At 43.3% G+C, this 24,145-nt stretch overlaps 1 protein-coding gene across 5 annotated transcripts in view; it reads right to left on the bottom strand.

The window, feature by feature from the left end:
• UROS (uroporphyrinogen III synthase) overlaps positions 1-24,145 on the bottom strand; it is a 49,814-nt gene that overhangs the window by 9,979 nt on the left and 15,690 nt on the right. The gene's annotated exons all lie outside the window — the stretch shown is intronic.

The following is a 24,145-nucleotide window of genomic DNA, read 5'->3' as shown; positions in this document are numbered from 1 at the left end:
CTGGAATGTCCATTTCTGCACAGAGCCATCTCCATAGAGGAAGCAGGTGAAACCAAATGAATGGTTTCAGGCTGTCCTCATGTTGGGTGTCAGCTACATGTAGGATGGTCATTTTCCACAGAAGATAGATCTGTAAATACGAGTCCTATTATGAGACTTGGTGATCCAAATTCTGGACAGCCAGAGGCAGGATGTGGCTGGGCAGGAGTCTGGGCCCATTGGGGTTTTGGGGTCAGGAATACCTAAACAAATGCTTCAGTTGGGTTACTTAAAGAGGAGAGAACAAACTAAGCACTCCCTCCCTCCCATTCCTCGATTCTGACTCCTCTGACCCTTCTATGATTCCCTGGGAATGCCCTGCATCTAGCTTGGTGTCCAGGGAAGCAGCCCCCACCCCAATGGATGCCCATGGCCCTGCCAACTGGCACCTGCCCTAAAGCAAAGCTCTACTTTTCTGCATCTAATCAGACTTTGTGATCCAGGACATTATCAGTTTTTGTACATTCTCTGTATGTTTAAGAAACATGCTGAGTCTTTGCTCTTCATGCTGACTTTCCAACTAATATCTATTAAATTTAGTTTCTTTAATATTTTATTCAGCTCCATAATTTCTTTTTTGTTTTCTTTATGTCTTTATCGTTGGGTGTCAAAATCCTCTACTTATATTGACTTTAAAAGCTATTTCTTCTTCTGAGACTGTGAGCTTTTGTAAGTTTTACTACAGAATTACAAGGTACATATGTATTAAAAACTGGTATGTCTTCATTTAAAATAGAACTTTGCCACATAAAGTGCTGTATGATAACTTCTTAATGTTCTCTGCTTTCAATATGATTGTGTTCAGTATTATCTACATTGTTGGTAATGATTTTCATGATTTGGTGGTAGCACAGTAAGTTTGTTTTCCCCTTCAACCTGAATCAATTTAAAACTTTCCTAATTAAATACACTTCTTGGAAACAATCTATGCCGGGCTTGGAGTCAAGACGACTTGGGTTCAACTTCAGCCTCAAACAGCTACTGCTGCACACATTTGGGCAAGTCCTTTAACCTTTCTTTGCCTCAGTTTCCTCAGCTGTAGAATGAGGATGATAACAGGGCCCGCCCTCCAGAGCTGCTGTAAGAATCAAAATGAGACGCTATTTGTAGAGTGCTCTGCAAACCTTGAAGTGCCACAGTAACGCCAGGTGTTGTCACTGCTAAATCCAGCCTGGAGTCCTCTTCTTCTTACTGCAGACTCTGGTTCATTTACATTTACTATTACAATGTTTGGATCTGTCTTTCCTCCTATCATTTTTAAAAAGTTATCTAACTTATCATATAGGAATACAAACTTTCTTATTCTTTTCAGCCCAAACTTAATAAACCACTCCATGTAGAATTCTTCAATCACATATAACGACACAGGAATCTTTAAGCCCAGGCTTCTCCTTCATCAAAAATACAGACTCCTGGGTGTGAAGCCAAGTTGACAGATTAGAGAAGCATTCAGCTGGGCTCTCCTAACATCCCCCTCTAAACAACTTTAAACCAACACTTCAAATAGAATTCTGGAGCGGCAGAGTCAACAAAAAGTCAGAGTGAGACATTCTTCTAGCCCAAGATGAAGAGGAGGTCAGAAAGAGAGGTCTAGGACACAGGGGAGGAGACTGGCCCTGAGCCCACCTGGACAAAACACCAGTGGTAGTACTAGGTGGTGGAGACAGAAGCAGAAGTGGCTTTGGCAGCACTTAAGCCAGAGACATTAAAAGGACCTGGCAACTGGTCAGGAAGAGATTATAGGGGACTCCTGTGCTAGCAGTGGACACAGAACCAGGTGCTGTTTGGCAACTCCACTGCCTATATCCATTTCTGGGTCATAGTTCTAAGCTAGAGAAGGGCACTTTTGGTCACGAGGGAGTAGAAGTTCTGAGGGACAGTATCACCTCCAGCCTAAGGGGAACAAGGACCTTAAGGAACAGTTTGTTTCTGGTCTCGAGGAAGAAAGGGCCCTGAGGAGCAGAATCTATTGCAATCCCAAGGATCAGGGACCCTTCCTGTGTAAGGACCAGAGTGCAGACCAAGAGAGAAATGAGTCCACCTCTCCCCAGATCACATCATCTTGGAGGTACCAAAAACTTCCAAACCCTCAGAACTAGCTCTGAAGAGAGCAGTGTGAAAAAGCCTGAAGCTTGAAACAGAACCCCTCAACTCCTCCTTCCTGCCTCAAGCTGAGAAAACAACCCAACATTAACACAAGGTTCCAAATCAAGAAATAGGGTAGAAAAATGAGCAAACAACAAAAAAAGAACCTGACCATAAAAAGCTATAATGACAGGGAAGATCAAGAACAAACCCAGAAGACAATGGAGTCAAGACAGGTACAAGCAAAACTTCAAAAATGTGAACAGGATATAAGCCCAACAGGAATTCCTAGAAGACCTAAAAAACCAATTTTCAACATTAAATAAGAATGATAGAGAAAAAAGGTAAAAAAAAATGAAACCAAAGGAAGAAAATGATAAAAAGACAATAACAGCTTAGTAAAAGAAACACAACAAATGATGAAGAAAGTAACACCTTAAAAAACAGAATTATCCAAATTGAAAAAGAGTAACAAAATATCACTGATGAAAGTAACTCCTTAAAAAGCAGAACTGGACAAATAGAACAACAGGTACAAAAGCTCTCTGAAGAAAATAATTCCTTAAAAAAACGGAATTGGGCAGGTGGAAACTAATGACTCCATGAGACATCAAGAAACAATAAAAGCAAAATCAAAAGAATGAAAAAAAAAAGAAGAAAATGTGAAATATCTCTTGAAAAACAACCAACCTGGAAAATGAATAAAGGAGAAATAATTTAAGAGCCACTGGACTACCTGAAAGCCATGATCAAAGAAAGAACTTAGATATAACATTCCAAGAAATTATCAAGGAAAATTGCCCTGATATCCTAGAATCAGAGGGTAAAAAAGAAATTGAAAGAATCCACCAATCATCTCCTAAAAGAGATCCCAAAATGAAAACTTTCAGGAATATTACAGCTAAATTCTAGAGCTCCCAAGTCAAAGAGAAAGTACTTCAAGGAGCCAGAAAGAAACCAATAAATACCATGGAGTCACAGTCAGGATCAGAGAAGATTTAGCAGCTACCACATTAAAGGAGCAGAGGACTTGAAATATGGTATTCCAGAAGGCAAAAGAGCTGGGGTTACAATAAAAAAAAAAACCTACCCAATAAAACTGTATAATCCTTCAAGGGAAAAAAATAGACATTTAATGAAATAAAGGATTTTCAAGCATTCTTGCTGAAAAGACCTTAGTCTTCTTTGAGAACAAAGGATGAATAACAATGATGACAAGACCAGAGCTGAATAGAAATTTGACTTTCGAATACAAGACTCAACAGAAGCATAAAAAGCTAAACAAGAAAGAGAAGTCATAAGGGATCCAATAAGGTTAAATTGTTTACCCTTCTATATCAGAAGATGAAACATGTGTCTTCTAAGAACTTTATCATTATTAGGGCAGTTAGAAGGATTATACACAGAGAGTGCAGAAGTGAGTATATTATGTTGGAATGATGTAAAAAAAAAGTAGATAGGCAAGAAAGAAGGAAACACTGGGAAAAAGGGGAAGGGAAAGGAAGCATAGGGAAAATCATCTCACATAAAAGAGGTATGCAAGGAAGAGCTTTTACAGTAGAGGAGAAAATGGGGAGGGAGGCTGGCAATACTTGAACCTCACACATTTAAATTGGCTCAAAGAGGGAATACACACACACACACACACACACACACACACACACTCAACTGGTAATGGAAATCTATCTTAGCCAACAGGGAAGTGGGAGGATAAGGGGATAAAAGAAAGGTAGGGGGTGAAAAAAGGGAAGGCGGATAAAAGAAGGCAGTGATCAGAGGCAAAACAGATTTCAGAGAAGGGACAAGATAATAAGGGAAGGGTAAACAGAAGAAATGTGTGGGATGCAGTCAAAGTAGTACTTGGGGAAAATTTATACCTCTAAACATGTACATCAATAACATAGAGAAAGAGCAGTTCAATGAATTGGGTATGCAACTAAAAAAATTAAAAAAAGAACAAATTAAAAATCCCCCATTAAATACCAACATGGAAATCCTGAAAATCAAAGGAGAGATGAATAAAATTGAGAATTAAAAAAAAAAACACTGAATTAATGAATAAAACTAGGAGCTGGTTTTGTAGGGGAAAAACAAAACAAAAAACAACCCACCTTAATTAATATTACAACAAGCCATCAGTGAACTCCTTAAGAAAAAATCCCCAGGACAAGATGGATTTACAAGTCAATTCTACCAAACATTTAAAGAACAATTAATCTCAATACTATATAAAGAAATTTTTTAAATTGCTAATACTAAATTCCTTTTATGACACACATATGATTTTGATACCTAAACTAGCAAGAGCAAAATCAGAGAAAGAAAACCACAGATCAATTTTCTTAATCAATATTAATGCAAAATTTTTAAATAAAACGCTAGCAAGGAGATGATAACAAACTATCACAAAGATCATACATACACTATGACCAAGTGGGATTTATACCAGGAATGCAGGGCTAGTTCAATGTTGGGAAAACTATCAGAATAATTGACAATATCAATAACAATAACAAAAATCACATCATTTTATCAATAGATACAGAAAAAGCCTTTGACAAACTACAAAGTCCATTCCTATCAAAAACACCAGAAAGCATGGGAATCAATAGAACTTTGCTTAAAATGATAAGTAGTATCTATCTAAAACCAAGAGCATGCCTTATTTGTAATGGGGATAAACTAGAAGCCCTTCCAATACGATCAGGAGTGAAGCAAGGATATCCATAATCACCATTATTATTCAATATTGTACTAGAAATACTAGCTATAGCAATGAGACAAGAAAAAAATTGAAGGAATAAAACTAGGCAATGAGGAAACAAAACTATCATTCTTTGTAGACGATATGATGGTATAACCCTAGAGAACTGTGTCTGACTCTTCATGACCCCATTTTGGTCTTTTATTGGCAAAGATACCAGAGTGGTTTGCATTTCCTTCTTCAGGAAACTGAGGTAAACAAGGTTAAGTGACTTGCCCAGGGCCACATGGCTAGTAAGTGCCTGAAGCCAAATCTGAATTCAGGTCTTCCTGACTCCCGGCCCAGCAGTCTGTGACACCTAGCTACCAAACTAGTCAAAACAACTAATAACTTCAGCAAAGTTGCAGAATAGAAACAGATCCACATCAATCACCAGCATTTCTATATACTATCAAAAAACCCAGCAGCAAGACGTAGAAAGAGAAATTACACTTAAAATGACGGCAGGCAGTATACAGTATTTGGGAGTTTACCTGCCAAGACAAAAGTAGGGATTATATGCACACAATTATAAAACAATTTTCACAGAAAGACAAATCTAAACAACCGGAGAAACAGTTCATGGGTAGGTGTGTTGGTAACCAAAAATGGGCTCCTTAGCCCTTGGTTCAACAAGTGCCCTTTGAGTAATTCAGTGTATTTCATTGAGCCTTACTAAGTGCTAAGCCCCAGGCCCAAACCCCTATTAGGTATAAAACCTATGTGGGTGTGGATTGGCAACTAAGGTGGGGCCCAAGGTGGGGCTAACTCCAGGGAGGGCCTAGTTTACATGTCTGGGACAGCAGAGGCTTTTAGACCACTTGGGTTTAAGTCCGCCTCTCTGTGACGATTCTAGGTCACGTGGGTGAGTCGCATGTGTGATGCTGACCCTGACGCTGAAAAAGATATAAAAACCAGGGGTTGGCTGCCTGTTCTTTGGAGCTCTCTGCCACAGCAGTGATGGCGTGTGACTCTGGGCCAGCCCTTGTTCTGAGCTCCCGGGCTGAACCTAGATGTTGGTAACTATGAATCTGTATTGGGTCTGTCTGTTGATGTTTGTACTTTGTAATTTGCTCTGAAGTTCAGGGTGCTGGATTTTTCCCCTGAACTAAGTGAATGATATTTGTATGCTGAATTAAAGTAAGCTTGTCAACCCCTTCACTTTGCTTTCCTTAGTTAAGCAGATCAAAAGAACCTGTGCTGTTGGCAGCTTTCTGGGTGCTGGCTGTGGGTGGATCTTACACCCCCACAGAAGCTGCTAGCCGGATTGTTGAAACAGTAGGCCAAGCCAGTAGGATAAAAATGACAATTTTACCTCAATTAACTGCCCTATTCAGTACCATACCAATCAAACTACCAAAGAATTATTTTATAGAGCTAGAAAAAATAGTAATAAAATGGGGAAGAAGAAAAGCTCAAGGATATCAAAGGAATCAATGAAAAAAATGTTAAGGAAGGTAGCTTCACAGTTCCAGATTCCAAACTATATTACAAAGCAGTAATCATCAAAACAATCTGGTATTGGCTAAGAAACAGAGTGGTGAATCAGTGGAATAAATTAGGTACATAATACACAATGGTAAATGACCATAGTAATATAGTGTTCGATGAACTCAAAGATCCAAACTTTTGGGACAAGAACTCGTTATTTGGCAAAAATTGCTGGGAAAACCAAAAAAAAAAAAAAAAACAGTTTGGCAGACACTTGGTACAGGCCAACATTTCACACCATACAGCAAAGTAAAGTCAAGACAGATAAATGATTTAAGACATAAAAGTTGATATCACAAGTAAATTAGGGGAGAATGGAGAAACAGATCTAGGGATAAGGAAAAAGTTTATGACCAAACAAGAGAAAGAGGAGATTACTGGAAGTAAAGACATAATTTTGATTACATGAAATTAAAAAGCTTTTGCACAAACAAAACTAATCCAGCCAAAATTAGAAGGAAAACAGGAAACTGGGGAAAATGTTTATAGCAAGTTTTTCTGACAAAGGTCTCATTTCTCAAATATATAGGGAACTGAACCAAATTTATAAAAATAAGAGTCATTTCCCATTTGACAAATGTCTAAAGGATATGAACAAGTGGTTTTCAGAAGAAGAAATCAAAGTTATCAATAGTCATGAAAAAATGCTCTAAATTACTACTGATTAGAAAAATTCAAATTAAAACAACTCTGAGATACCACCTCACACCCATCAGACTGGATTAACATGACTGAAGAAGAGAATGACAGATGCTGGAGAGAATGTGGAAAAATTGGGACACATGCACTGTGGGTGGCATTGTGAACTAGCCCAACTATTTGGAAAGTAATTTGGAACTACAACTGCAGGGCTATAAAATTCTAGACACCGTTTGACCCAACAATACCACGACTGGGTTTGTATCCCAAAGAGATCAAAGAGAAGGGGAAAGGTTCTATTGGTACAAAAATATTTACAGCAGCTTTTTTTTTTGGTGGCAAAGAATTAGAAATGCAGGAAATGCCCATCAATTGGGAATGGCTAAACAAGTTGGGGTATGATTGTGACGGGATCCTACTGTGCTATAAGAAATGATGAGCAGCAGTTTCAGAAAAACATGGAAAGTTTAATAAAAACTGATGTGAAGTGAAGTGAGCAAAACCAGAACATTTTACACAGTAACAGAAATATTGTAAGGATGATCAACTGCGAAAGACTTATCTACTCTGATCAAGACTGTGATCCAAGACAATTCCAAAGGACCCATGATGAAAAATGCATCTACTTCCAGAGAGGGAACTGATGAACTACGAATGCAGATTGAAGCATACCTTTTATAACTTTATTTTTGTTTTATTTTGAATTTTCTTTTGCAATATGGCTAATATGGAAATGTGTTTGCATGGCATCACATGATAATATCAAATTGCTTGTCTTCTCAAGGAGTGGAGAGGGGTCTCAGTGAGGGAGAGAATTTCCAACTCAAAAATTTTTAAAATTATTGTAAAAAACCTTTGAACATGTAATTGGGAAATATTTAGTGAAATAAAGATAATTTTTTTAAAAAAGGTTATCCTACCTATTCTTCCCCATTTCTCTGACTTATTTTTATCTTTTTCCCTTCATTTACCCCAGTCACCCTGACAAGGAACTGCAGCTGTGGGCAGCACACACCAAGTGAATCCACAGCTGTCAGTGGGATGAATAACTGTTCTCCATCCTTGCCTACCCCTAAAGCCTCATTATATGACTATAACAACTAACCGTTATATGGCGATTTAAGGTTTGCAAAACACTTTGTATACTTTATCTCAGGCGAGCTTCACCTCAGCCCTGTGAGGGAGGTGCCCCAGGTGTTACCGTCCTCTGTCTCAGAGAGGTCTGACTTGCCTAGGTCAGAGTAGCACTGCAATGCATTTCTTGTAGTAGGAGAGGCAAGCCAGCTCCCTGAATTAGGAGAAATTTTTGGTACTGCTGTGCTTGTCATTCTGGGGCTGTCTTGGCAAAACAGTTGTTGAGAGATGTGAACAGACTGTGTGGCTGTGGCTCAGCCTGTTACTGGCTAAGAGAGAACACAAGCTAACTTGAGTGTGAATCAGTGCTGATCAATGGGGGTGTCACCCAGGGTGAAAGCCTAAATTAAAAGTTTTGTTTACTCTCAAGCATTTCCCCATAGAGAAGAGGGTCTGTATAGGGGCTGAATCTCTCACGCACAGCTCGCTTATCAGATTCCCTTTCTAAGTCTTACAGGGTGTTAGTCGTCTCAAAGCTTGCACTCATTTTCCAGCTCTTTTGCTTGCGTTCCAATTTTGAAAAATTCCAGAATCGTTTCTTGAGCCTAGTCTACCTTGTCTCCGACTCCACTTCTTCCTATAGTAAATCTTGTTGGCTAGTCTTAGTAATTTAAACAAATTTCTTTATTTAGTATTGTATTTTTCCCAATTACACGTAAAAACAATTTTTAACATTTGTTTTTAAAACTTTGAGTTCCAAATTCCCTCCCTTCCGCCCCTCCCACCCCCCACTGAGAAGGCAAGCAGCTCAATCTAGGTTACACATGTGTAGTCACGCTCAACATTTCCACAACAGGCACGTTAGTCTTACAGATTTTTGAAGTCTTCTATTATAGTCTCCAAACTGGTCATTCTTTTAATTACTTCCTTCTGAGTTTTTAAAATATCTTTTTAATTCTAACTTCAGTTGTGATAATTTCTTTTAACTTCTACAAGCTCATTTTTTATGTTTTTCTGATGAGTGTTAATTCTTGCATAATTTCTTTAAATGTGTGGTCAATCTATTTGAGAATGACTCCTGAAATGTCTGGATCCTTCCTAGTTTGTGCCTGCATTATTTAGAAAGAGCGCAGGTTCTTTGAGGGGAGGGCCTCAAATCTGTTCTTCTATCCCCAAAGAAGGTGCTTAAAAATACTTGTGGACGGATTCTGGCACCTTCATTACTGGGGCTGCTCTAATGGCATCATTTTATAAAATTGTCTTAAGCCCATTTCTCTGCTCTTTGCTCATTTGTATTTCCATGTGACTGTTTTTAAAGCAGTTTTTCTTCCCTTTGATAGTTCTCACTTCTTTTAGGTCGGGGGTGGATACTGTGATTAGCTGGACTTACTTTGAATCTCTCATTCCATAATATTGACTACAAAGCTGTGTTTTCTGTTTAACAATATAATTTAATTCAACAAACATTTATTAAATGCCCACCAGGTGCAAGAAGGGACCCAAAACATTAAAATATGCCATAGCCCCTGCCCCAAAGAGCTTATACCTAGGGTGGTGCTGGCAAATGTTTAACAAAAGGCTCTCCAAAAAAAATGTAGGTAGGACATAGTTGAACATTTGGTCTATTACTTTGAGACAATCAAGGCTCCAATGTATCAAACCCTGATTTGTATCATTTGCTGATTCTTGAAATTTTAACAAAAGCTTCTCCGGAAGCATCATGGCCAGCCCCGCTTAGTGCATGGACATCTGTGATGTGGGCACAGCACCACGTAACAATCGTTTATTAGGAGGCCAGGGCAAGGAAGGGGGAGAAATGCCAAGTTTAGATCCGACATTGTCAATTCTCAAGGACCTCCCAGCTTAGAAAGGCCACAGGCACCAACACAAAATCTTCCATTTGAAGTGCCCTGGAGAGCTACACCAAGTGCTCTAGGAGGTCTGGGTTCTATGAGCTGAAAGCAGCTGGCAGTACCAGAGCGCACAGAGAGCTAGGCCTTTGCTTAGGAAGCCCCAAGTTCAAATCCAGCCTCAGACACTTCTGGCTGTGTGGGGCTCATGGGGTAATGACAGCACGTACCTGGCAGAGTTGTTGTGAGGATCAATGCCCTTGGCACAGTGCCTGCAATATGGGAAGGGCTACATAAATGTTAGCTGTCAGTATCATTGTAGGTGCTTCCACCACTTCAGATTCCATCAGAAAGAGCTTACAATTAGTTTAGGGGGAACAATGATCACATCGTCTCTTTTGCAATTCTTCCCTGTGATTGCTAAGATCAGAATTTCACGGGTAACAGGAAGAGTCCTTTAGGAGGGCTGGGGCAGTGACTTTTAGTTCTAATATAAATACGCACACACACAAAGAGGCATCTTTCATGAACTGGAAGACCCCCTTCCAGGCAGGATGTCACTTAAAACAGTCCCAATGGGACTGAAAAGGCATTGATTAAGCACTTACTAGTCAATTAACGTTTATTAAGGGCCTACTCTGTGTGAGGCAGTGAAGTGATATTGGGAAAAGTGAAGGAACTTCCCCTCTACTGGGGGAGATACCCCCCAAAAAGATGCAGCTGCAGTAAGGAAAGGGATCAGAGGTGTGGGTGGGGGTGAGCTTGGTGCAGCAGGAGAGCCTGGGGGTTGGGTGGGTGAGAGGGATGGGCTCTGAGACCCACCCAAGAGGATCATGACCACAGCAGCTTTCTGGCTACAAAGTACATAATGTAGGCTACCTGACCATCACCTGGTTTCCTCATCCTACAAGCCCCTCCATCTTTCAGCTACAGGCATTTTCCCTGGCGGGCCCCAGGCCTGAAAGGCTCTTCCTCCTCATCCCTGCCTCATGACCCCTCGGCTTCCTTTAAGTTCCAACTAAAATATCCCCTTGTACAGGAAGCCTCCCCAGCCCCTCAACGCTCTTCATTCTGGGGTCTCCCCTCTGGTCATCATTTTCTACTTCTCTTGTACAGAGCTTGCTTTGTCTGTGCTGGTGTGCCTGTTGTCTCCCGTTACATCATGAGCTCTCTGAGGGAAGGAACTGGCCTCTTTTTATAACCCGGGGCTCAGCACAGTGCCTGGCATCCAGGAGGTGCTTAATAAATGTTTAGTGACTGAAGATGCTAGCTCAGTTTGGTAACTGAGTTACCACAGATCGCACTGCTAGTAAGTAGCACAGCCAGGACTGGAGCCCAGGATCCTGAATTTAAGCCATTTTTATTTGGAGCAAATCATCCTCATTTTCTTCCCTGTTTCTTTTCCTGTAAAAAAATGAGTCATCGCTCTTCCTGGCCAAACTGCTGCACTGTCAAAGCTGAAGATGTATGACATGTATTGAAGAGAACAGCGTTATGCAGCCAGTGGGGGACTCAGTAAATAGTCACTGCAGATGATGGAGACAATGATGCTCATTTTTTTTCTTTAAAAAAAAAGTCACTTAAATGAAGAGAGGAAGTTTCTGTAAAGCTGTAAGGATTTGGGGGTCAGCTTTGATTCCAGCCAGCTCGAAACCAAGCCAGCATCCACTCTTTTTATGAATGGTCCGTTCCCACAGCTCTCATTCTCCAAAATATGCTGTTCTGATTGTCCTCTACCTTTTGCTGTTTAGCCGGCAATTATATTCCCATTAAAGAAGATGCCCCAGGAGATGCGAGGAAAAGTCTATCAGAACAAGAACCCAGGGATTGTGTGGTTTATTTTCAGCAAAGTAGATTTTTAGCTTTTAAAATTGAGCCCTCTTGTTACCTAGGGGAGAAAACTATTACCATCCTAGGAAAATCAAAGGGAGGGTCCTGCTTGGTAGTCAGCATGGATTTATCTGGATATTCTAATTGCAAAGTGAAGATGTATTAGGAACCACAAATATAATGGTAATAAATTGAAGAAAGAAAGGAAGGAAGGAAGGAAGGAAGGAAGGAAGGGCTTGCAATTGAATGCAAAACTGTGGTCTCTGAGATAAGGAGGAAATATGTTGATATCAGCCCGACCAAAGTTGGGTATGTCAGTTAACTGAAACACCAGAGGGGTCTCTAGAAGGCAAATCCTTTCAGAGAATTACAGCAGACGGGGCTGGGGCGGTGCAAGGCGCCTGGGCTGTCTGGGTCCCTCCCTTCCCTAGCCAGGGCCACAAAAGCACTTCATGCTAACAAGGCCAACGTTTGCCTTAAAAAAGCCAAATTTGCCTACGTGCCTCGCATAGGGACCAGAGTTGGGACCAAGACGTGGAACCAAAGGGCCCGAGGACGATCCTGAGCCCCTGACTCTGAAGGCGGATTCACGTTTGGGGCATCAGAAGCCGGGGCTCATCTTGTCTATTTTAACTCGGATCCTTTTGGCTGCTGTAGCCATAATGGCTTTTGTTTTCTTTGAATGGCTCAGCTTGCCTCATTGAGCCTCTGGACACTGTGGCTTGCTCTTCCGGGGCAGGAGGCCCGGGGAGCATGCCGGGAGGCAGACGGCTTCCTGTGTGGGGAGTCATGGGGCTGGCTGAGGGGAGGTGTTAGCTCCAGAACCTGGTCTACCCTAGGGGGAGGAGCCAACTCAAGAACCAATCAGCCCTGGTCATTCGGGCGAAGCTTGATGATGTCAGAAACCCTATAAGAGGGGAGAGGACAGCTTGAAGATTCTCTCTTTCCTTTTCCGGTTTGAGCCAGCGACAGTTACAACGACCGTTGCGGAGGCAGTTACGACAGTTGCATCGTCAGTTGCAGTTGCAGCTTCAGTTTCAGAGGCGGACACAGCTGAGGCAGGAGCTGCCAGCAGCAGAGCTGATCTACGGGAGGAAGCTGAACAAAGACTTCAGTCCAGTGGGTAATCTTATTGCCATCAAGGGGGAAACATGATTTTGCTTTACGCAATCATGTTTCTCTGTAGCCTCCTGGTTACTCTTTCAAGGCGTACTTATTGGGCCTGGAAGATTATGACCAACATATCAAAATGGGGTTGCTGGTTCATGGGTTGGTTACTGTTGAGCCTAAATAAATGTTTTGATTCTTCTGCCTTCTACTTTGAGAGTTTCTTCTATCCGGCGATTCCGAACCTTTCAGACATGTTTATGATCCTCTTTGAGATTATAAACTCGGCCCTCCTGATACATTTGGCGTCACGAACAGGATCGCTAGGTATAAGATCTCTATTTAGAAGCAGAACAATTCCAGAGGAAGAGATAAATATCCCAGGATGGGAGGATCCATTTTATTCCTCCCTAGCAAAAGAATTGGCTAAAAAAGCTGGACCCTGTGAAAACTGGGAACCAAGGCTACGGAAAGGAGATCCTAGGGATTTGGAAAAGTGTTTACGAGAAGTTGGGATTCAGTCAGGGGCATCACTATCTAGGCAAAGCTGGATAGTGTTATCAGCCTACCGTCTAGTATACGAAAGATTGAGATTAAGTGAAAGACATGGGGGCACTCCTACCCCACAGGAAAAAGGGAAATCTCAGATAGCAGAAGACCAAACTGACTCAAATGAGAACTTTTCTATTAATGTGGCTAAGAGCAACAGGAGACCAAAAAAGCCCAGAGTGCATTTCAACCCAGCCCAGAAAGAGCCGGCTGAGGCACAAAACACTACTGGGGTTCAGGATGTGCCTCACACAGAGAATAGGAGATGGTTAAATGATCAGACAAGGGCTCGACCCATACAAAGGAGGAAGACAGAAACCCGAGGTGAAGATTCAGTTACAAGGGAAATTCAGGAAGATTTCTCACCGCAAGAGGTCACAGATATTTTGAGTAGATTCAGCCAAAGAATAGGAGAACCATTGATATCTTGGATGGTAAGACTCAGTGATCAAGGGGCCGGTGGAATATCAGTAGATGGGACAGACTGCATGAGATTCATAGGTATCAGCCATGATCCTCTAGTTCAACAAGCTTTTAGGGAACATCATCAGCAAGGAGATGGTGATAGCAGGACTACTCTGTTGGCATTAGCCGCTGTGGGATGCAATAAGAGATATGATACTGATTCTATGTGGCCCACTGAGCACAGACCCTGGTATTCACTTAGAGATTGTATCATGAGACTAAAGGAGGAGGTAATGAAGACTGCCATTATGCTAGGAACTGCAGACAAATATTACAATGATCCAATGGGACTGTCTCATAGGAATTTAATAATTAGGACAGCTCCCCCTGCTTATAAACAACTAATTTTGAATTTATTGCTTGGAGAAGTAGGGAGCCGTCTTACAACAGTGATAAATAAGATTTTACAGTTATATGACTTAGGTGACTGGGGAAGGGATAGATCTCCTCGAGAGAGAAGAGTGTATAACCAGCAAACTTGGCGCCAAAGGAGAGTAACAAGGAAAGAAATGTTTACTACTTTATTGAGAGCAGGGGTAGGTTTTGAAATGATAGATGGAATTCCAACCAATGAATTATACAGAATGTATAGAGGACTTGATAACACGAGAGATAGGGAAATCAGAACTGCTCCTGCAAATGCTACAGATGTTGAACCTTCAAACCCAAGTGAATCATATGAAAGGGAATACTAGGGAACAGGCCGAGCCCCAGTCCAAATTAAGGAAATACACAGGCTGGATTGTAGACCTCACATTAACTTGACCATATATTGGAAAAATGGGTCAAGTACGGTAACTGAGGCATTAATAGATACTGGGGCCGAGGCCACCCTTATTTATGGAAATCCAGACAAATTCAGCCATGGAACTCCTATTACCATCACAGGACTAGGAGGGACTGAAATATCAGCCAGACAAGTTAAATTAATGATGAAAATTGGACAGTTGCCCAAGAAAGAATATAGTGTGGTTATTGTGCCTATTCCCGAATACATCATTGGAATAGACATATTGAAGGGTATGACCTTAAATTTACCTGAAGGGAAATACCAATTTGCTGTGAGGAAAATAGGCATTAATGCAGTCTTAGTGGGGAAAATCAAGATGGATCCAATCACTTTGCCCGAACCTTCTGAAGTAATTACTTTGAGGCAATATCGTGTGCCAGGTGGGCAAGATGAAATTGCCAACACTATAAGAGAATGTGTTGAGGCAGGAGTGTTAGTCCCTACAACTACTCAATGGAACAACCCTGTCTGGCCAGTCCGAAAATCAGATGGAACATGGAGGATGACAGTAGATTATAGACAGCTGAACAAAGTGACTCCTCCCTTGTATGCTGCTGTTCCAGACACGGTTACTTTAATAGAGAGAATACAAAAACATGAAGGGACTTGGTATGCAGTTATTGATTTGGCCAATGCCTTCTTTACAATCCCAATAGACCCCAAGCAATGGAATCAGTTTGCTTTTACTTGGCAAGGCCGACAGTATACATTTACACGCCTGCCGCAAGGATATATTCATAGCCCAACTATTTGCCACAGGATTGTAGCTGAACATTTGGATGAATTAAAGTTACCTGGTGTACAGCTTACACATTACATAGATGACATCATGATACAGGGAAAGAATATAAAGGAGGTGGAGGAGAGTTTAGCATTATTAATTGACCATATGAAAAGCAAAGGATGGGAAATCAACCCCGCAAAGGTTCAAGGGCCAGCTCAAACTGTAAAATTCTTGGGGATACAGTGGAATAGAGGACTGCGAGAAATTCTCCCACAAGCTCGACAAAAAATTCAGGATTTTCCCACCCCTACTAATAAGAAAGAGGCCCAAAAGTTCATAGGGCTATTTGGTTATTGGAGACACCACATCCCACATTTGGGACAGATTTTAAAACCCTTGTATAAAGTCACCAGAAAGAAATATGAATTTGACTGGGGACTTGAACAAAGTAGAGCTTTTGAGGAAGCAAAGGCTGCTATTCAATTAGCTCTAGACTTATGGCCTATGCAAAATGGGCCAGTGGAGTTACAAGTGACTGTACAAGATGACTATGCAAATTGGAGTCTGTGGCAAAAACAACAAAGCCGAAGTGTACCTTTAGGCTTTTGGTCAAGGAAACTACCCTCATCTGGAGTGCAATATACACCTTTTGAGAAGCAGCTGTTAGCTGCATATTGGGCTTTAGTAGAAACTGAGCAACTAACTCTGGGTCATGAAGTGGTATTAAGGCCTGGAATTCCAATTATGACTTGGGTAATGAGTACCCCAGCTTCTCACAGAATTGGACATGCACAAGAGGCAAGCATAATCAAATGGAAGTGGTATATTCAGAATAGGTCCAGAGCAGGCAAAAATGGAGTTTCTGCTCTACATGAATCTGTGGCGAACATTGATACTGAGAGCAATGAAAAGCCCCTTGAATCTAAGCAACAGATGGTACCATCCTTAGTGAAATGGAATAATGGATATGACGGACTAAATGAAGAACAGAAGAAACATGCTTGGTTTACTGATGGGACAGCAAAATATTTAGGACAGAAGAGACATTGGAAAGCAGTAGCCTATAACCCCTGTACAAGGAGAACTCTGGAAAGTTCTGGGATAGGTGGAAGTAGCCAATATGCTGAACTGATGGCAGTGCATCAGGCCATCAGAGCAGAGAAAGGAGGACAGTGTCATATATTTACTGACTCGTGGGCGGTAGCTAATGGATTAGCTACGTGGATGCCTATATGGAAGAATCAGAATTGGGAGATTCATGGCAAACAAGTTTGGGGTAAAGAGTTATGGGAAAATATATGGGACATGTCTTTGGTTACAGATCTGTCAGTTTTTCATGTTGATGCTCATGCAACCCTGACCACACCAGAACGTGAATACAATGCACATGCGGATCGACTAGCAAAGATTGCTACTGAATGTATTGTCCCTACTCCGACTCCAACTGATGACCCAGCCTTAGCAAGATGGGTCCACCAGACTGCTGGCCATTTAGGGGTCCAGGCCACCCATCGATGGGCACAGGATCGAGGTATCAGTATTTCTCATGCGTTGTTAAAACAAATAACAGAGGAGTGTTGTATATGCCAATTAGAAAAAGAACGAACTCTTCCTAGGATAGTTACTGGAGAAATAGCAAGGGGAAAAGTTCCAGCCCAAATTTGGCAGATAGATTATATTGGCCCACTACCCCAGGATAAAGGATGTAAATATGTATGTACGTGTGTTGACACCTATTCAGGTGTACTAGTGGCTTGTCCTTATAAAGACGCAACTCAGAAAAACACCTGTAAAACTCTAGATATTGTAAGTTTATATTATGGAACCCCAATGCAGATTCAAAGTGACAATGGGTCACATTTCAAGGGCAAAGAAGTGAAAAGATATTGTGTGTTGAATAATATAGAATGGATATATCATATTCCATATTACCCACAAGCATCTGGGCTAATTGAAAGAATGAATGGATTGTTGAAAGAACAGCTGAGAAAATTAAGCTCAAATAATTCATATCGACATTGGAAGGATAATTTGTCTATTGCCTTACGTAATTTGAATAATAGGCCCTTAGGGGGAAGTACACCTCTAGCCAGAATGATGACCCCAAATCTGCAGATCAGAGAACAGCAAACATGTGAGATCCAAAACATTGAATTTTGGACTGTGAGGGAAGATGTCCCACTACCAAGTCCAGGAACACCTGGTTCAGCAGGATATGATTTACATTGTATAGAGAATTTTAGGTTAAATAGGAAAGAGATAAGAAAAACCCCTACTGGAGTATGTATGAGAATCCCCAAGAATCATCTTGGACGGATATTACCTAAACCAGGATTAGCGGCTCAAGGAATACATGTATTGGCTGGAGTGATAGATTCTAATTATCAAAAAGAAATTGTTGTGACACTCCAGAATATGGGTAAAAAACCTGTACAATTTTGTAGAAATGATAGGATGGTTCAAGTCATTATTATCCCCTGTGAAAAAATACCCTTTGTGAAAACTGACCCTCCTCCCAAAATAACTACTAGAGGGGCAAAAGGGTCTTGCTCCATTGATAGAATAAAGTCAGGAGCTAAGGTATGGGTAAAACGGAAGCCAGATGATATTCCAAAGGCTGCAGAAGTTATAGCCCATGGGAAGGACAACACTGTAACAGTTGTCTATTCAGGGGAAAATAATTACCAAATCATACCCCTGAACCATATATTTTACCGTGAATAGGTTATAATAATAGATTCACAGACTATTCTTTTTGTCCTTTGTTTTGGCTAACCTTGTTGCTAGTTTTGTTTCCTTCAGGCTTAAGCACCCTGCACTTTCCGGTGACTGCCTAAGCATGTAGCATTCTTGGAATTCCTGCCAGCTCGTTAAAGAAATGACCTCTGGAATGGGACTTTTTGGGGGCAGGGCCATCTCTACATCCAATTTCAGCATGAAGAAGCTATGGAAAATGAGACCTTCACCCCTCACCCCAAGATTTTGAGCCCCAATCGTTCAAGGGGGGTGGAAATGATGATAGTGTTCTGTTTACTTATTTTGTGTTATCCTTGCTGTGTTGTTTTATTGTTATGATATTATTGATCCTATGTAATGGATACAAGGATTTAGGGGTGGACATTTGAATTATTAATAATTATTTTGGGGATGATTGATTGAAGAGATTATCTTGCTGGGACCTAGGGGTGGATCGCATTTGAATCGTTAAACCAATGTTTAGGAATGTCACCAAATGATATGTTTTGCTTTATAATGAATGATATGTTTTAGTTTCCTTTGTAATTGAATCACAATGTATGTTCTAGGATACATGGCTGATTAGATTATGTATCCTATAACAAGGGGTGGAATGTAGCCATAATGGCTTTTGTTTTCTTTGAATGGCTCAGCTTGCCTCATTGAGCCTCTGGACACTGTGGCTTGCTCTTCCGGGGCAGGAGGCCCGGGGAGCATGCCGGGAGGCAGACGGCTTCCTGTGTGGGGAGTCATGGGGCTGGCTGAGGGGAGGTGTTAGCTCCAGAACCTGGTCTACCCTAGGGGGAGGAGCCAACTCAAGAACCAATCAGCCCTGGTCATTCGGGCGAAGCTTGATGATGTCAGAAACCCTATAAGAGGGGAGAGGACAGCTTGAAGATTCTCTCTTTCCTTTTCCGGTTTGAGCCAGCGACAGTTACAACGACCGTTGCGGAGGCAGTTACGACAGTTGCATCGTCAGTTGCAGTTGCAGCTTCAGTTTCAGAGGCGGACACAGCTGAGGCAGGAGCTGCCAGCAGCAGAGCTGATCTACGGGAGGAAGCTGAACAAAGACTTCAGTCCAGTGGGTAATCTTATTGCCATCAAGGGGGAAACATGATTTTGCTTTACGCAATCATGTTTCTCTGTAGCCTCCTGGTTACTCTTTCAAGGCGTACTTATTGGGCCTGGAAGATTATGACCAACATATCAAAATGGGGTTGCTGGTTCATGGGTTGGTTACTGTTGAGCCTAAATAAATGTTTTGATTCTTCTGCCTTCTACTTTGAGAGTTTCTTCTATCCGGCGATTCCGAACCTTTCAGACATGTTTATGATCCTCTTTGAGATTATAAACTCGGCCCTCCTGATACAGCTGCTTGCGTTCTGGATGAGAAATAAATGGTTTACCAAGATCAACAACGGAGAATGTGGACACGCATCACTGCCATTGCTCTGGGATCTGTGATGCTGAATCTCATAGGAGACGGGCGCAAGTCTGTTAGCAATTAAGATCATAAAAAGGGAACCTCTCTGATTAGAAATGTCTATTCTTTGTAAGAAAATGGCCTCTTTTGGAACTGACAACTTGCTCATTTCATCAGAACAACATCAGTATTTTAGAGCAGATCAGATGTACAACTCGAGTTAGGGGCCTTTTGGGTGTTTTTGTTTATCAAATCTTGAGCAATTTCCTCAAGTGTCTGAATTTCAAACATGGAGACAAAATAATCTTTTCTGTAAACATACTATCATAGGCTTCCGGCTCCAACTGAAAAATGAAACCCGTACCTTTGTTCAAAATTCTTTGCACAAGCAAACCCTCCTCATTTTTTGAGCCCTGAATACTAACATCTATCATTCAACAACACAATTTTTTACTGAAAAATGATACCACTTAGAAATGTGACTGCTCCTTCTGAGTCATTCTTGACTTGGTTTTGCTTAAGACAGGAAAAAATAGGTGTTTCAGAGCCATCTCCTACATTGGTGACTCGGGTCTCTGAAGCTGGATGACTCACACTCTGGCCAAGAGATGATGAACCTGAGGATGGGCCTTCATCTCCCAACAGCTGCAGGAGCTATGCATCCTTGGCAGGCAGGGCTCACCACTGGGCTGCACAAAAGTGTGTGCTTTCAGTGCTGCAACTGTTGGCTTCTTAGAGGTCTCTATTATTCAGCGAGCCATTGAGAGCTATATGCCATTGATTGAGTTGCTGGCAGCTGTTCAGCATCAAATGTGCTCTGGGGCCTCCATAGCCCCTCTCCCAGAACACCACTGTGAAGCAACTCTTGGAGGCAACCTTGGGAGAGTCTCATGTCCACTGCTGAAGGAGAATGGGACCCAGAGAAACGTCCAGATGAGGAGCACTAGCTCCCCACATTAAGGCTGCGCCTCCACACACATACCTGGTTGGGTGACTGCTGACCTCCCAGTCTTCTGACACCTTCCTTCCCTCCACAAACTCTAAGGTCCAGGGGCACTGGCCTTCTTGCTGGTTCTCGCACAACACACTCATCTCCTCTGTGGGCATTTTCACAGGCCATTCCCCTTGGGTGGAATGCTTGGCCGCCTTGGCCCTGCCAGGCTTCCTTCAGGTTCTGGTGAGAATCCTCCTTCCTAATCCCTTTACTTCCAGGGCCCTCCCTTTGCTGATTATCTCCACCTATTCCTGGACATGTTTCACTCTCATATAGTTGTCCGCAAGTTGTGAGCTCCTTGCGGCAGGGACTGTCTTTGCCTTTCTCATGATCCTGAGTGCTTAGCACAGTGCCTGGCACACAGCAGGCACTTAATAAATGCTTGTTGATGAGACTTGTCTTGCTGTGACTTACCCCTTGGTGAGGGTGAAGGAACTTGAAGAACAACTCTCCACATTCCAGGCTGGTAGGGACAGGGGAGGAGCATCCTAAAGGACACTGGAGCAAGGCTTCATTGAGAAGGATTGGAGAGGGAGGAGAGGAACTTTGACTCTGGTCAGGAGGTGAGAGTGAAAGGTTAGCCAGGGGAGAAAGGCTGCTTCAGACCCATGGGAGGCTCTTCCTGCAGGGGAGGGAGCAGGGTGCCGTCCTACCCAGGACCCACAGAAGGACACGACCAAGCCTGAGATTGCCCAGGAAGTGGCAAAAGGAGAGGAGTAGCCATGCTTGGTCACTGCCTTCCAGGAGGTGGTGAGGCAGCCACGGGGTAACCTGAGCCCCAGAAAAGAGGCCCGGTGACTTCCTGGGGCTTGCATCTGAGACAACAGAGGAACCCTTAACAATAACTCATTTCTGGGGATCACGTGGGCCCAAATGATCCTACAGACCACAGGGCCACAAAGTTGTATTTTCTTCAGTGTTGTCTGTTGAAAACAAGGGAGCCAAAAAGGAAAAGCTCATGTGGGAAGTGGAAACTGGCAAAGAAGGTGGTGTCTGAGAAGGGTATCTGGTATCTGGACCACAACCTAAAATGCAGGGATGACAGGTTCCTGGCCAGAGATGGCGTGTACCTAACAAAGGCTGGTCTGAATAATTTGCCAGGTGCCTTATAAATCTCATCAAAAGGGCTTTAAACCAAAAGGGATGGAGGAGGGAGAAACTGCCTATGTGTGCGTGTATTCATTCATTCAATAAACACTGAATAAAGGCCTACTATGTGCCATGCAATATGCTAAGTGCTGGGGATACAAAAAGAGGCGAGAGGTGGTCCCTGATCTCCAGGAGCTTGCCATCATAGCTATATCTAGACCCACACACATAAACACATCCACACATATATGTGCGTGTATACACACACACACACACACACAGACACACAGTTACCAAGCTAGTCACGCAGAAAATACCTAAATGGAAGAATCACGAATACTCCTAAGTTCAGAGGTCAGACCCTTCCAGACACACGTGCCCCAAGTGCAGGCGATGAGGTCCTAAGACAAAGAGGCAAATGGGACCTCCCGGCATCCCTGACTCTTGGCGGGATGGAGCCCATGACTGGCCTGGCTCAGCATGGACAGACTTTATTCTGAAGAAATAGGACAAAGAGGGGTGGGCTGTACTGTGGATCAAGGAGGCATTCTCAAGTGGAGAACTCCAGGAACCAGAGGGAAAAGTCATGATGGAGACCAGAGGTGTTGAAGCCCAGCCTGGGGCCTGGACCAGATTAAGCTCTGGTCCAGATCTAAGTCATCAGAGCCTACAGGGCCCATTGAAGTCTACGAGCTTCTCATGGATGTTTCTGCCCCTGAGAAACTGGCATTTGAAGCTCTGGGAGTCTCTGATCTGGTCCAGGACTGGAGGAGAAGGAGGGAGGTCAGGCGGCGAGGCCCCCAGGGATCAACAGAGGCACAGGGCTGTGGCAGCTAGAGTCCAGTGAACATGGCAGGATGTGGGAGAGCAGAAACTCCCTGCTGGGAGGAGATGCTTAGCTGGGTCACTGTCACTCTGAGAGCTGGCATGGTGCTGGGCCGAGGCTGGGGGCTCAATCACAGCTTGTTGAGCTGAGCTGAGTTAGTTAGCTCTTCTTCAGAAAGACCCAGCCAAGAAACCCCGAGATGAGCTGTGGGGAGGCTGCCCTCTGTGTCCCCTCCAGGTCCAGGCCCCTCATGTAACAAGGAATTCCTCCAAAAGAGGACAACCTTCTATGTTCTTAACAGGGAAGCGTTCTCCTAGCCTGTCAAGTGTTCCCCATGCCAATGACCCTGAGCCTTCCAGAGCACTGTCCTCACTCTCATCCTGTGTACTGATGACCCCTATCACCCCCCCCCCCACAAGGGGCAGGATCCAGGCCTGGCTCGGCACTTGCAGTGTCCAGGGAAGGGCTCGGACCCTAGCAGGCCCTTCATAATGAAACACCCACCTGGGTGGCCCTGGAGGCCTGGCTGGTGAGCTAGTTGTGAAGTATGAACCCTGGGGTTCTGGAATGCTGGTCAACAAGCCTTTATTGAGGCCCTGCTGAGCAGAGGACATGACTCGAGGTGGGGGGAGGGCTCCACAAGAAACACCCACATGGAAAAGGCCCTGAGAACTGGCATCCCACAGCTATCGGGGAGGCACTTTACCTCGAGGCAGCAGGAGGCCTTTCTTCAATACTTGGAGGCTTGGTCATGTGGTCAGTGGGGGTGCTTCCCTCTCCTGGAGCAGGGAGCCCCCCCCCCAAGAGGGAACCCTACTATACCTCAGCAGGTGGTCTTTGAGACCTGAGGGGCTAAAGTAGGTCTGCCTTCAAGGAGAGTTGGGATTAGGGGGACTGGTCCTGGGCGAACAGGAAGACGTGGCACCCACTGCCAAGGACGTTCTGAGTGCCTGAGAGAGAGGGGCTGCCAGGCTCGAGCCGAGGACCTCGGAGGTCACCCGCAGTGCCCGGCACATGGTTGGGGCTCACTCATCCAGTCCAACCCCCTCGTTGACAAATGAGGAAACTGAGGCTCAGAGTTCCACAAACCACTGAGCCAGCTGCCCCACATCGCCTACCCATCGCACCTCCAACAGATAACAGACTATTCCTGCTCTCCTGTCCTGGCCAAGAAACCAAAAGAGATCAATGAAAGCCAAGACAGGAACAATCCCCAGGCAGGTGTCAGTCAACAAGCACTTATGAAGCACCTACTGTGTGATAGGCATGTGCTGAGAGCTGGGAAGATAAAGAAAGGCAAACGCAGAGTGCCTGCCTTCAAGAAGTTCCTAGTCTGGGGGGAGGGAGTACACACACACATACACACACGCACACACACGCGCGCACACACATGCACGCACGCACGCACGCACTTTCTTTCTCTCTCTTTGCTAGCAGGCACCATAGTGTGTGGAGTGCCAGGCCTGGAGGCAGGAAGACCAGAGTCATATGTAGCCTCAGACATCTCCTAGCTGTGGGGCCCTGGGCAAGTCACTTAAATGTTGCCTGCCTCAGTTTCCCCATCTGCAAAATAGCGATAATAGCTCCCTCGGAGCATTTTCAGCCTTAACAGCTTCAAAGGGCAAAGACTTCTGGGACAGCTCCATCAGGGCAGAAAGTCACTGCAGACATGCAGTGTCAGGGGACGTGTG

The sequence above is a fragment of the Trichosurus vulpecula genome, chromosome 8 (genome assembly GCF_011100635.1).
Source record: "Trichosurus vulpecula isolate mTriVul1 chromosome 8, mTriVul1.pri, whole genome shotgun sequence".
NCBI lineage: Eukaryota > Metazoa > Chordata > Mammalia > Diprotodontia > Phalangeridae > Trichosurus > Trichosurus vulpecula.
This window is presented reverse-complemented; position numbering and strand designations above follow the sequence as displayed.